Here is a 10,832-nt window from a genome sequence, read left to right as displayed (position 1 = left end):
CCTGGGATTCAGTACGGGAGGTCAGGTATCCAGGTTGTAGCCGTATTGGTCTAGAACAGGGGCGGGCAATTATTTCGGGCAGAGACCGCTTACTGAGTTTTGGCAAGCCATTGAGGGCAGCTTGACAAGCAGCCAGGGGCAGGTAAATACTTGTTTTCTAAATTTTTTAGGGGCCCCACGGGCCGAATAGAATGGTCTGGCGGGCCGCATCTTGCCCACCCCTGGTCTAGAGGTAAAGGCAATCAGGAGTTGTAGTAGAGATGGTATCTTTTACTGGACCAACAAGACTTTTGCCAAAAAACCCAGCTATAAACTGCCTGCCTGGAGGAGTTTTCCATCTATGGACTCTTCATATTCCATAGGATTTCACAGAACTTTCATTTCTATCCAGGAGAACTTCTTTACAATCTTTTCTCCACTGCCTGATGAAGGGTGTTTGTGCCCGAAAGGTTGCAATTAAAGGGTTGGGGTTTTTTTGTAGAAAATCTTGTTGGTCAAGTAAAAGATACTATCTCTACTACAAGTCCTGATTGTCACTACATGAGGTGCACTTCTGCTTCCTTCTGCCTGATGCAGCATTGCTCTTATTCAGGCAGGGGAAGGGGGTGAGGGGAAGGTATGTCTGGGCCTGCAGTAGACTTCTTAGTATGATGTAGTTGAGGGAGGGAATGATTTGTGTTTTCTTAAGAAGGTGTGTGAGAGGAAGGGAGAGACTCTCCAAAGAAATGTCCCAAATTTTGTGGTACTGCCACTGTACGTACTCAGAACTTTACAGCTATTTATCTGTGAACGATATGGAACTTGTGTGTGGCTTGAGAAAAACCAAACAAAATACTCAAGAAGAACAGCTCCTTATTCCTTTTTAAGCAGTTCAGGACCAGTACTTCTTCACTGTAGGTAGGCAATAAAGTTGATAATGGAGTTTATTTTAATGCAGTACATTTCAATATTTATTAGTTATGCATATTTTATATGTTTTTCTGTCATGATTCGACTCTTTCAAATGGTGTGTTTTTTTGGTTTTTGGAAACTCATTTTGGTCATCTTATTCTTTATGGTCTCTCCTGGTCACTGGCAACTATTCTTAACCTCAGCGAAGAAGGCTTTATGATATCAGACTGTGCAGGTACCTGCATGCATGTGCTCTCTCCCCCCTCTCTCCTTTTATTAAGGCAAACGGAACTTAAAATCTTGGCTCTGGTTTGTTACCTTGTGCTTTTGTGGGAGAAACAGTTGACGTGTATATTCTTTTGGGGGTGAGCCCCTGTTTTGTATGGTCTCAGCAGAGAGTCTAGATTCTTATCTCATTATTTGCACTAGCTTTTATTAATCCTTATGTCCCTCAGCGGGTTAATTGCTTTGTTTTGTCTCTTTTGATCTCTTCAACCCATCTTTCCTCTCTCAGCAGTGCCGTATCATCCTCCTCCTTTGTATGTAAAGAAACGTAGTTGACCCTGTTAGTTTGAAGTAAGGCAAAAGGTAGGGCAGGGTGGCACCTCATAGATTAAATGAGTGAGGCTGCGCACATATATTCAAATGATCTAGGAGAACTGTCCAAGATTTGTTCTCCTAGTAGAAAAACTAACCCAGAGTTGAACCGGCATTTGAATGCTGAGCCCTTGAAGAGCAGAGATCTTGCAGGGCTAACTTCATCCAGAAGACCCCTGGGTTCACTTCTCAATGTGCTCTGCAGGTTCCATCAGTCTGCATGGAGACAGACTGCTTATGTCTCCCTGCAGCTCAGTGTGGGTTTTGTGAAGGGCCCATGTTTAGCTCCCTGGTTTTCTGGAGCAGGAGAGTCCAGTGAGCAGTATAGTCTCTCTCAGGGCAGGATCAAGAGCAAAGCACTCTGGAGAATTGTGCTGTGGTGGTTCTCAGAAGAGAATGTGTACAGACATTCTCTCTGAAGAAACACTTCTGGGAGTGCCTTAACCCTGGTAATATCTAGATTATTGTTTTTCCTGAAGTGGCTGTTTTGGTCTGAAAGAAAAATCCTGAACATCTATGCACTTTTGGTTTCTCCTGGGAGAGCAGTGACTCTCCCAGGAGAATCAGAATATCTGTATGTGGTGTTAGTCTATAACAGTGGTTTTCATCCTTTTTAGGCTCAAGGCACTCCTCATTAGAATCGAAACACATTGCTAAGCTCAAGGCATCCTCAAAAAAATGTCAGTTCTTTGTTTTCACTCTTTTTTTGGGGGTATCAAAAATGAGCAATTCTTTTCTTGCAGGGAACTCAGAGGTTACAACAGGTTAGATTATTTTTTACATGATAGATTCCCGTTTGAAATCTCTGGATTTATCTTGTGAATAATTTTTGTGTACTTAACAGTGTTAACACTGCATGGCACCCTGTGACGACCTTGAGAGGATCTCAAGGCACCCCAAGCTGCCATAGCATCTTGACTGATAATCAATGGTCTGTAATGTGCCACTTTGCCCTCCCTTCTACCTTTGTATTTAAAATACTATTTCTTTCTGTTTAATACCCCTGCTCTCTCTAAGTCCATTCATAGCATCTGGCTAGGCAGGCTGTAGCCTAGGAAAGTTTATGCCTTTCTGAACAGGCAGTCTTTAAGGTGCGACCCTGCCCTACCTTCCTTTGTTTGAGAGATGTTCTGTGGTAAGCTTAGACAAAAATGTAATTTTCTCAAAAAAAAAAGAAAAAAAAAGCAGGCCTTGGTTAAAAATGGTTTACTCTCACTAATTAAAATACCTTGTTGGGCATTATGGGATAAAGGAAGGGCTGTGTTTCTGTCTTTGCATGATGAAGGAGAATTTTGTGGGATTAATTGCCTGCAAGTTGTGCACTAGTGTTAGTCAAGATGTATTGAAATAAGAATATGTTTAAAATGACACTAAGATATAAAAAAAAATCCTTTTCTATGAAAAATATAACAAACGAGTTTAGTCTCACTGATGGTCCTTTTTAAAACCCCTCCCCACTTTCCATGCCCCCACCCAAGTGTCCTAGACTTTAAACTTGAACTTGTCTCGGCAGAGTCTCATACTAATAGGGGACTGATTTCTGTTGTTGTTGTTAAGGTAGCACAAGCTTCAACAATACTTCTCCTTGGAATTATAAATAGGGACCTACTCAAATCATGATTTTTGGGATTTTTGTGGAAACTACAAAAACGGTGGTTTCTACAGTTCTTTGCGGAATTACCAGGGGGGGAAAAAAGTTATTGTGGTGGTGGAGACTGCACACACACACACACCATGACCCCCTAGATCCCCATCAGACCCTGAGAGGAAGGGGCAGGGGGCACCGTGGGACCATCAAAATTTACCAGAAGGAGAGCCTGGAGCAGGCCAGTACGTGGCACCACCCCGCTGCCTCCTAAGCACTCTTGTTGGTCTGGCTGGGCTGCATGTGGTTGATGACTTCAGCCCCGTGCAATGCCGCGGGAAATTTAGAAGGCACGGATGGTGCCGAAGAACTGGAGGGTTAGAAACCCAGCACTGGGCAGCTAGAGCCTGTGTGTGGGGAGGAGACACCGAGCAGCATTATAGTCGGAGGGAGGGCACCCCGATAGTGGGGCCCTACCAGGATAGGGAAGGGAACAGGCAGGGTCCTCCTGCCAGATTCCTCTCACTTTTTTGTTGTTTTTTTTTTTTTTTTTTTTTTCCCCTTGATTTCCCTTGATTTTGGTTAATGACAATGAGAGTTGTCAATTGCTCATTGTGGTTTTCTTTTTTTGGAAGAGGTTCTCAGTTGTGCCTTAGTTTCTTGGGGTTTGTTTTAAGATTTTTTTTCCATCCATCTTCCTTGCTAATTTCCTTCGCCACCTCCTCTCCCTGTTAATAAGAAGAAACTTTTTTATAAATGATTTTCCTGCAGTTCTACATTACTCACTCTGACAAACACTCACAATAGGTATTTAATTTGTGTAACAATTGCATTAAGGGCTTCATGACTGTGATCTAAGTTGTTTAATTCTTCAGTATTTGTAGTAAGAGCATCCTTGTGCTGCTATATCCACATACCTTTTCCCACATCCCTATTCTTATTCAGGGTTAGATCTGCCTCTTTTTGTATTCTGTAGAAAAACTTCCATTGACTGAAGTGGCTGCTGAATGTGACCCTCAGTTTCTGTGACAAAGTAGTTTTACCATGGCTCTTTCTCTGATTAAACTACTTTCTGGGACCTGCATGTTTGCTTCTTTATACCTGAAAAAAGTTTGTCTAATCTGACCTCCTGTATATCACAGTTATCACAGGCCATTATTGTATTGAGTCCAGTACTTTAGATTGAATAAAGTGTATGTTGTGGAAGGGCTCTTGATTTTAAAGTCATAAAGAGACCGAGAATCCACCACTTTGCTTGACAGGTTTTTTTTTCCATTGGTTAATTGTTATTAACATGGAGGCCTAATTTCTAATGTGAATTTGTCTGGCTTCAGCTGGTGGTCCTTGTCAAGTCTTCCTCTTCTGATTAAAGGAGTTAGGTGTTTGTTTGTTTGTTTGTTTTTTTTTTTTGGGGGGGGGGGGTTGACCTTGGTATATTTTCCTTGCTAAGAGATTTAGTGTACTGTATTCAAGTCATCTTTCTGTCTTTTTGATCACCTAAATAGATTGAACTCCTTAAGTCTTATTGTAGAACAAATTATCTAGTCCTTGAATAATTTTGATTGCCCTTTTCTGTACTTTATCACAACTTTCAGGTTTTTGAAATTTTGACAACTGAATTGTCCATAGTATTCTGGCAACAGTTTGAAATACTAATGCTGTATACGGAGGTAAAATCAGCTCTCTATTCTTACTCACTTTAGCCATTTCTACCACATTATTGCAGTGGGAGCTTCCCGTTGTTCGGGCATATCCTGTTTTCTTTGTGTACCCTTGTTTTGGTTGTATTAAAATGTATTTTGATTGAATGGGCCCAGGTATCAACTGAACCATATTAGTCTATGACTTCTCTGTTTCCCTCATTATTTACCACTGTCCCAATTTTTGTGCCATCTGCAAAATTTAAAATTTGAAAATTTTATTTTCAGGTCATTAATTAAAATGTTATATAGCAATCCTTGAGAACTCTGCTAAACACTCTCCCATTTTAATGATGATTAACCCTTTTTGCATTTGGCTGTATTTGTTACCTAGCAGCAAAGCTCATCTAGATAGTCATTCTCAGTGTTGAGTCTTCTGTCTCTCCGTTTGGTTGGTTGTTTTTATGCAACTGTCTACTCAATGCCCTGCATTAGTTCACAGAATGGCTACCCTCTCATTTTAAATCTCTTCTGTAAATCCAGTTTTCTCAACATATAGAAACTAAGGCTGTGGGGCAGAGCTGTACTGCTACCCAGCATGTCCGCAGGTGGCGGAAGGACCTTCAGGGAAAGTTAGCTGTAAAATAAGCAGGGGTAACTAACGAATAAGCAGTTGCGGACCAAGCAGTGGCAGCACCACCAGGATGTGGTGAGGACGGCAGAAGGTAAGGTTACCCTCCTGAAAACCCACATATATCCTTTAACAGTGCTGTGACATGGCGAGTACAGCTTGCCGCTGTAATATGCCTGCCCAGCTATTAGTCTCCAAGTCCTCAGTGGCAGAGCAGGTGGAATAAGATGTTAGAATCTCAACAGCTGTGACGGAGGATGAAAATTGCAGCAGAACAAAATCCCTAGTTGTCTTGGTGTCTTTGCCATTGTATCAAGGTCTGGTTCTGTCAAGAGCCATGTGGAAGCTGATGTGCAGCAGCTTCTCCACAATAAAAGAAGACACGCGCAGGCATCTTCTATACCAGCACATTCCTCAAGCCCTTTGGCGACCAGTTAATGGCGACAGAAGCAGGATTGTGAGGTCTGAAAGCTAGTCATGAACTGGCATGAAGGTGATGAGTACAAGAAGGTTGGTTAGCACTTGGATAAGATAGGAGTGAGATTTGGCATGCAAAATTGATTTCAACTCATAGGAGACTCACCCAGTTGAAGAATCTGCTATAGGGATCTCAGTTAGGGGTGCGCTGACAGATTTTTGGGACTGATACCGATAGCCGATTTTTAAGGAGGTATATCGGCCGATATCGATCTGGTTTCTGATAACAGCCCAGCAGCTTGGAGAGCTGTGTGCAGCTGGTAAGTCTGGTGTGGTGGAAGGGAAGGGGCATGGGGGGGGCTGATTAAGGCCTCTGCAGTGAGGGAGGAGTGGGGCTGGGACAAGCACTGCCTGGGCAGGGTGGGTGCAAGACGGAGCTACAGCTTGTCTGGGGGGCATGGGTGGAGGAGGCGGCTCCTGCTGCTTCATGCCACTGGTTCAGTGCTCGCCTGCTTGTCCAGCAGCTCCTGCCACTCACCTGAGCAGGGGTGGGGGGTGTGTCCCCCGGATCTGCATGGGGTGGGAAGAGCCCTGCGCAGCCCTAGCCCCAGCCCGCCCCACCCCACCCCATGCAGATCCAGGGGCACACGTCCCCCCTATGCCTTCCTGGATGAGCAGTGGGAGTTGCCAGAGGAGTGGGCGAGTGCCAGACCAGTGGCTCCTGGATAAGTGGTGTGCCGCAGCTCTGCCCCACTTCTGCCTCAGCTTGGCAGTGCTTGCCCCAGCCTCTGTTGGGCTGTGCTCCTTGCTGTCTCCTTGCTGCCATACTGTATTCCTCTCCAACCTGCCAGGCTGTGTTCCTTGCTACCTATGTGCTGTGTTGAGGCTGCAGGCATGCACGGGCATTTATCCACCAAATTATTGGCCACATTAAGCCAATTTCTGATGCAATAAATTGTCTTTATATCAGTGCTGATATGATATCGGACCAGTGTATCAGTGCACCTCTAATGTCAGTACTTTGAAACTTCATGACAACAACAGGAGGTGGAAAAGCGGAAGCAGTAGAAACAATGTCGTGGACCATATAAAAAATCCAGGGCCGCCCACCCCACACCAACAGAAGTCTGAGCTGCAGTAGAGTGTTGATCCCAGATAGACTTCATCAACTATCTTTGTATACGTAGATAAGACAATCATCCTTGACTGTGTGAAATTATTGAAGAAGCAGAGGAGAAACTAAGGTGGAAACAGTTCTTGTCATTAAGAGCTGTCCTTTGGTCATCACAACAGCAGCTGTAATGGAAGAGGATATTTCCCAATGGCAAAGCTGGTGGAAGAAGAAGACAGTAACCAAGCTGGGCAATCTCCAGGCAATAATGTGTTTTCCCACCACCGTATGCTGCTTCAGTGTATGCTTGGAGCTTGGAGATTCAACCTGAAAGCAGGTTGCTGTTGTGCACCACCAGTTACTACAAAAATTGTGAGGAAAAACTTTCTATCTTAAGGATTAGAAGTTGGAACTACGTACAATGACCCCAAGTATAGCTCACGACCTTCAAACCATTGGTGACTGACACAAAACTGCAGTCATTGATGTAGAACTCCTGAGACTGAATGTCGATACTGTCACTCTACAAGAGACCAGACTACCAGGCACTGGCTGCCTGAAAGAGAAGAACTACACCTTTTTCTGGCATGGTAAACAGCACAAAGAAATCAGAGAGCATGGTGTTGGCTTTACAGTAAAAAAATAAACTGCTGCTTTCAATAGAATCCCTAAACAAAGTCTCTGAAAGATTAATGGTGCTTCAAGTCACTACTGTCTCTGATCCTGTCAATCTTTTACATGCACATAACATGGTGTGATAAAATCTCCAACTTCGCTTTTCTGGAATGGGCCAAGATACCCAGTATGTTTGTGCTCCTGAGACGCATGCGTCCGTTCGTTAGGACGCGTGAATCATATGAGTGATAGCCAGATCCCCAAGGACATTCTCTACAGTGAGCTGGCCACTGGCAAACATCAACATGGGCAGCTGAAACTCTGTTTTGTTGATGTCTGCAAGAAGAACCTTAATGAACTGTGCATTGATGGCCAGTGCTGGGAATAATTCTCTTGGGACTGCTGCAAGTAAAAAGCTGCTGTGAAGCAGGACCCATGTCACTTTGAGATAGAGAAGAGGTGTGAGAAGCAGGCAAGACAAGATGGTACTCTGCATGCCAGCACAAGCTCAACCAAATTTGAATGTCCAACTTGCCGGAGGGTCTGCTTAACGCACATCAGACTCCTCAGCCACTCACGAAGCTGTGGTGGTATCTGGTATCCTACGTAAGGTGCAATCTCCATGATCCCCCAAGACCAACGGTTGCCAATGATGATAAAAACTAAACAGATAAGTCGTTTTCATGCTTGTTAAGTACTGTGTGTATAAGCTGCCCAGATATACAGAGAGGAGGAGGAGGATGGAGGGAAATACATAGTAAATATATATAAATTCTTAAAACTATAGGCTAACAAAAAAAATCTCTATTTTTACGTTGTACTACTTTGGCTTGTCTTTAGGGGGTTTTTTGCCTTTTTTAAGATTGTGTTTCTAGAGAAGGGGTCAACAACCCATGGGCATAACCTGTGAACTATGGCTTCAGTGGTATTTGGAAGCAGGGGACTCTCCTTGCACCATGCCGTAGTCAGCCATCTGGGCTTCTGGTGGGAGGGAGCAAGGCTGCAGTGAGGTAGCATGGGCTCCAGGGGAGTGGGGTTTTAACTGTGCCGTGCCACAACTGAGAAGCAATGGGGTCCCTAATGCCTACCCGCCTCCTAACCAAGCCTGGGTTCTTCTGGCCCCCCCTTGCTGGAAAACATTGCTGACCCCTGTTCGAGAAGGAAGGGCATTTTTCTTTGTGTCTGGAAATACGTAACCGATTTAGGTGTACAGTGTAACTAACAAGTTGTATTCTTCTGGAAATGTAAGCCTCCTTCAATACAGCGTCACCTCAATATCTCTGTGGTGTAGAACTATGCTATTTTATTGACATTTCAGTTACAAGAACAATGCTACCAACTTTCAGTTACCTAATAGATCATACGTTTCTTCTGAGTTTCACTTTTACTTTTTATTTAACAGCTTGGGTTTTTTTGAGTGAAAGAATTTCTTTCTTCTGGAACTTGGTCTGAATGATTCATTTTTCCTAAATAACACTTGATAGTTAAACATACCACTTGCTAGCTTTACGTAAAAACACCTTTTCGCATTGAAAACAACAGAAGCAGAGAGAGAACTTTGTCTTAAGGCTGCCATAGCTTTATTTAGTTCCAAAAGAGTTTACGTGAAGTAGATTATGAAAGACATACTGAATTTCCTGCACAATTGGTTGGTTGGATGAATCTTAAATGGTTTGGAACTTGTAATTTGAATTAAGGAAGGGTATAAATTTCAAGAGGAAAAGATATTCCCAAATAGTTCCCTGAAGGGTTGCTTTTATTCTGAAATATGAATACCTTGTTCAGAAATAGCTTAATCGACTTCTGAAGTGGATTACGGTAAACTTGGAGTAAGGAATTTTTACTCTGGAATAAGGGCATCCATACAGGGACCTGATCAGGAATTGCTGTTCTGGAATTACTCTTTATCTATGTACACTTCTAAACATGAAGAAAAAAAGACTGAATACTCTGAGGGAGGGAGAGAGACAAGCTATCGACAAGGAATGCAGTTTGATGCTTTATTTTATAAACATTCAGGAAAGTAGGCTTTTCTAGGAAAGCTACTTTCCAGAAAGGTTTTAAGCTTTTGATAGTTAAATAATAGCACCTCTATAAATTGAGATGCAACATAATAGTGAGCAGAAAGATCTGAAAAACCCATCTGTGACATGCTTAGTGACAAGTATATTTCAGAACCCAGGGCTTCTAATGGTTTTACCAAGGCATAGCTTTAAAAAGAAAAAAATGAGAGAGAGACTCTAGTAGAATCTTGCCTGTACATCAGCTGTCACTGATACCAATTTCAGTTCACCTGTAGTAGAGGATTGCATTGGTATACATTTTTTTTCTGCTGAAAAATCCCTTTTTATAGACAGAGTTGGAGACTTAAGTCTTTTTGTCAAAGGAGGCTCTGAAGCAGGGATAAACAGTGTTTTGGCATGTAGTTTCTGTTGCTATCCCAGACAGAAGCAGGAGGAGTAAAAGTGACTAAGGTTAGTACAGTAAGAGGAAGAGAAGTATTACAAGTATGAGTAAGATAAAGTAGTATAATATAAAATAGTATATGCCAAAGGTGGGTTCAGGAAAATAAAACATTGAGATATAGGCCCTTGGTACATGTTACATTTAAGGTGCAATTAAGATGTAATTGTGCCATAAATACTAGAAGTGCTACATGCGCAGCCAGTTTATGGCACCGTAACATGGTGAAGCAGCCTGAAAATGTTGTACAAAATATGTGGAATGTTTTGTGGTTTATTTTTATTGTGCCATAAATTGAACATACAGCAGTCCCATCCCAGTATTGACAATCAGCTGATTGTCAACATTGACATGGACTTGGAGGTTGGCATCAGAACAGGTTCTGTCCTACTTGATCCTTCCTGATATGGACAGTCCTGGTCTGGATGCCATAAATGGGGAGCAGATTGCAAGGTTCCTGTGGGGCGGAAGCAGAGGGCCTTCCCCTGCCAGGAATCCCCATGCCAGCAGCCTCTTATTTTTTTCTGTAGTCCCCACAGGACTGAGGCAAGGCACTCAAAGATGGTGGATGGTGGGGAGCTGGGCTGTATGTGGTTTTTTGGCGTCCTGAAGCATGGGGACCCGTGGGTGGGATAGAGACTCTAGGATGCCAGGGTTCCAATGCCCCAAGACGTCTAAAAACCATGCCTCCAGCTGGATGGTCCTGAGAGCCCCACGTCTGGAACCAGCTCTGGCCTTGGGCTGCCTTGAGTCTAGGTCACAGCCACTCCCTGCTTGATCTGCAGGATTGGACTGGAAGCAGCTCTGCAGTGTTGCAGTTGGGATCCTGCCAAGAATAGTTATCATGGTAGGAGACTCAGTGTTTGTGATGGCGCGTACTAT

The 10,832-nt window shown here is 43.3% G+C and overlaps 1 protein-coding gene across 1 annotated transcript in view; it reads left to right on the top strand.

Annotated features, from left to right (window-relative positions):
* The first annotated feature begins 852 nt into the window (after positions 1-852).
* The window catches only part of DGKQ (diacylglycerol kinase theta), a 149,529-nt gene continuing 139,549 nt past the window's right edge, over positions 853-10,832 (top strand). Inside the window, exon 1 of the mRNA XM_025199097.1 lies at positions 853-897. The gene's annotated coding sequence lies outside the window, so the exon portion shown is untranslated. The remainder of the gene's footprint in view (positions 898-10,832) is intronic.

This window comes from Alligator sinensis, unplaced genomic scaffold, assembly GCF_000455745.1.
Source record: "Alligator sinensis unplaced genomic scaffold, ASM45574v1 scaffold607_1, whole genome shotgun sequence".
Lineage (NCBI taxonomy): Eukaryota > Metazoa > Chordata > Crocodylia > Alligatoridae > Alligator > Alligator sinensis.
Note: the sequence above shows the minus strand (reverse complement) of the source record. Positions and strands in the feature narration are given on the sequence as shown.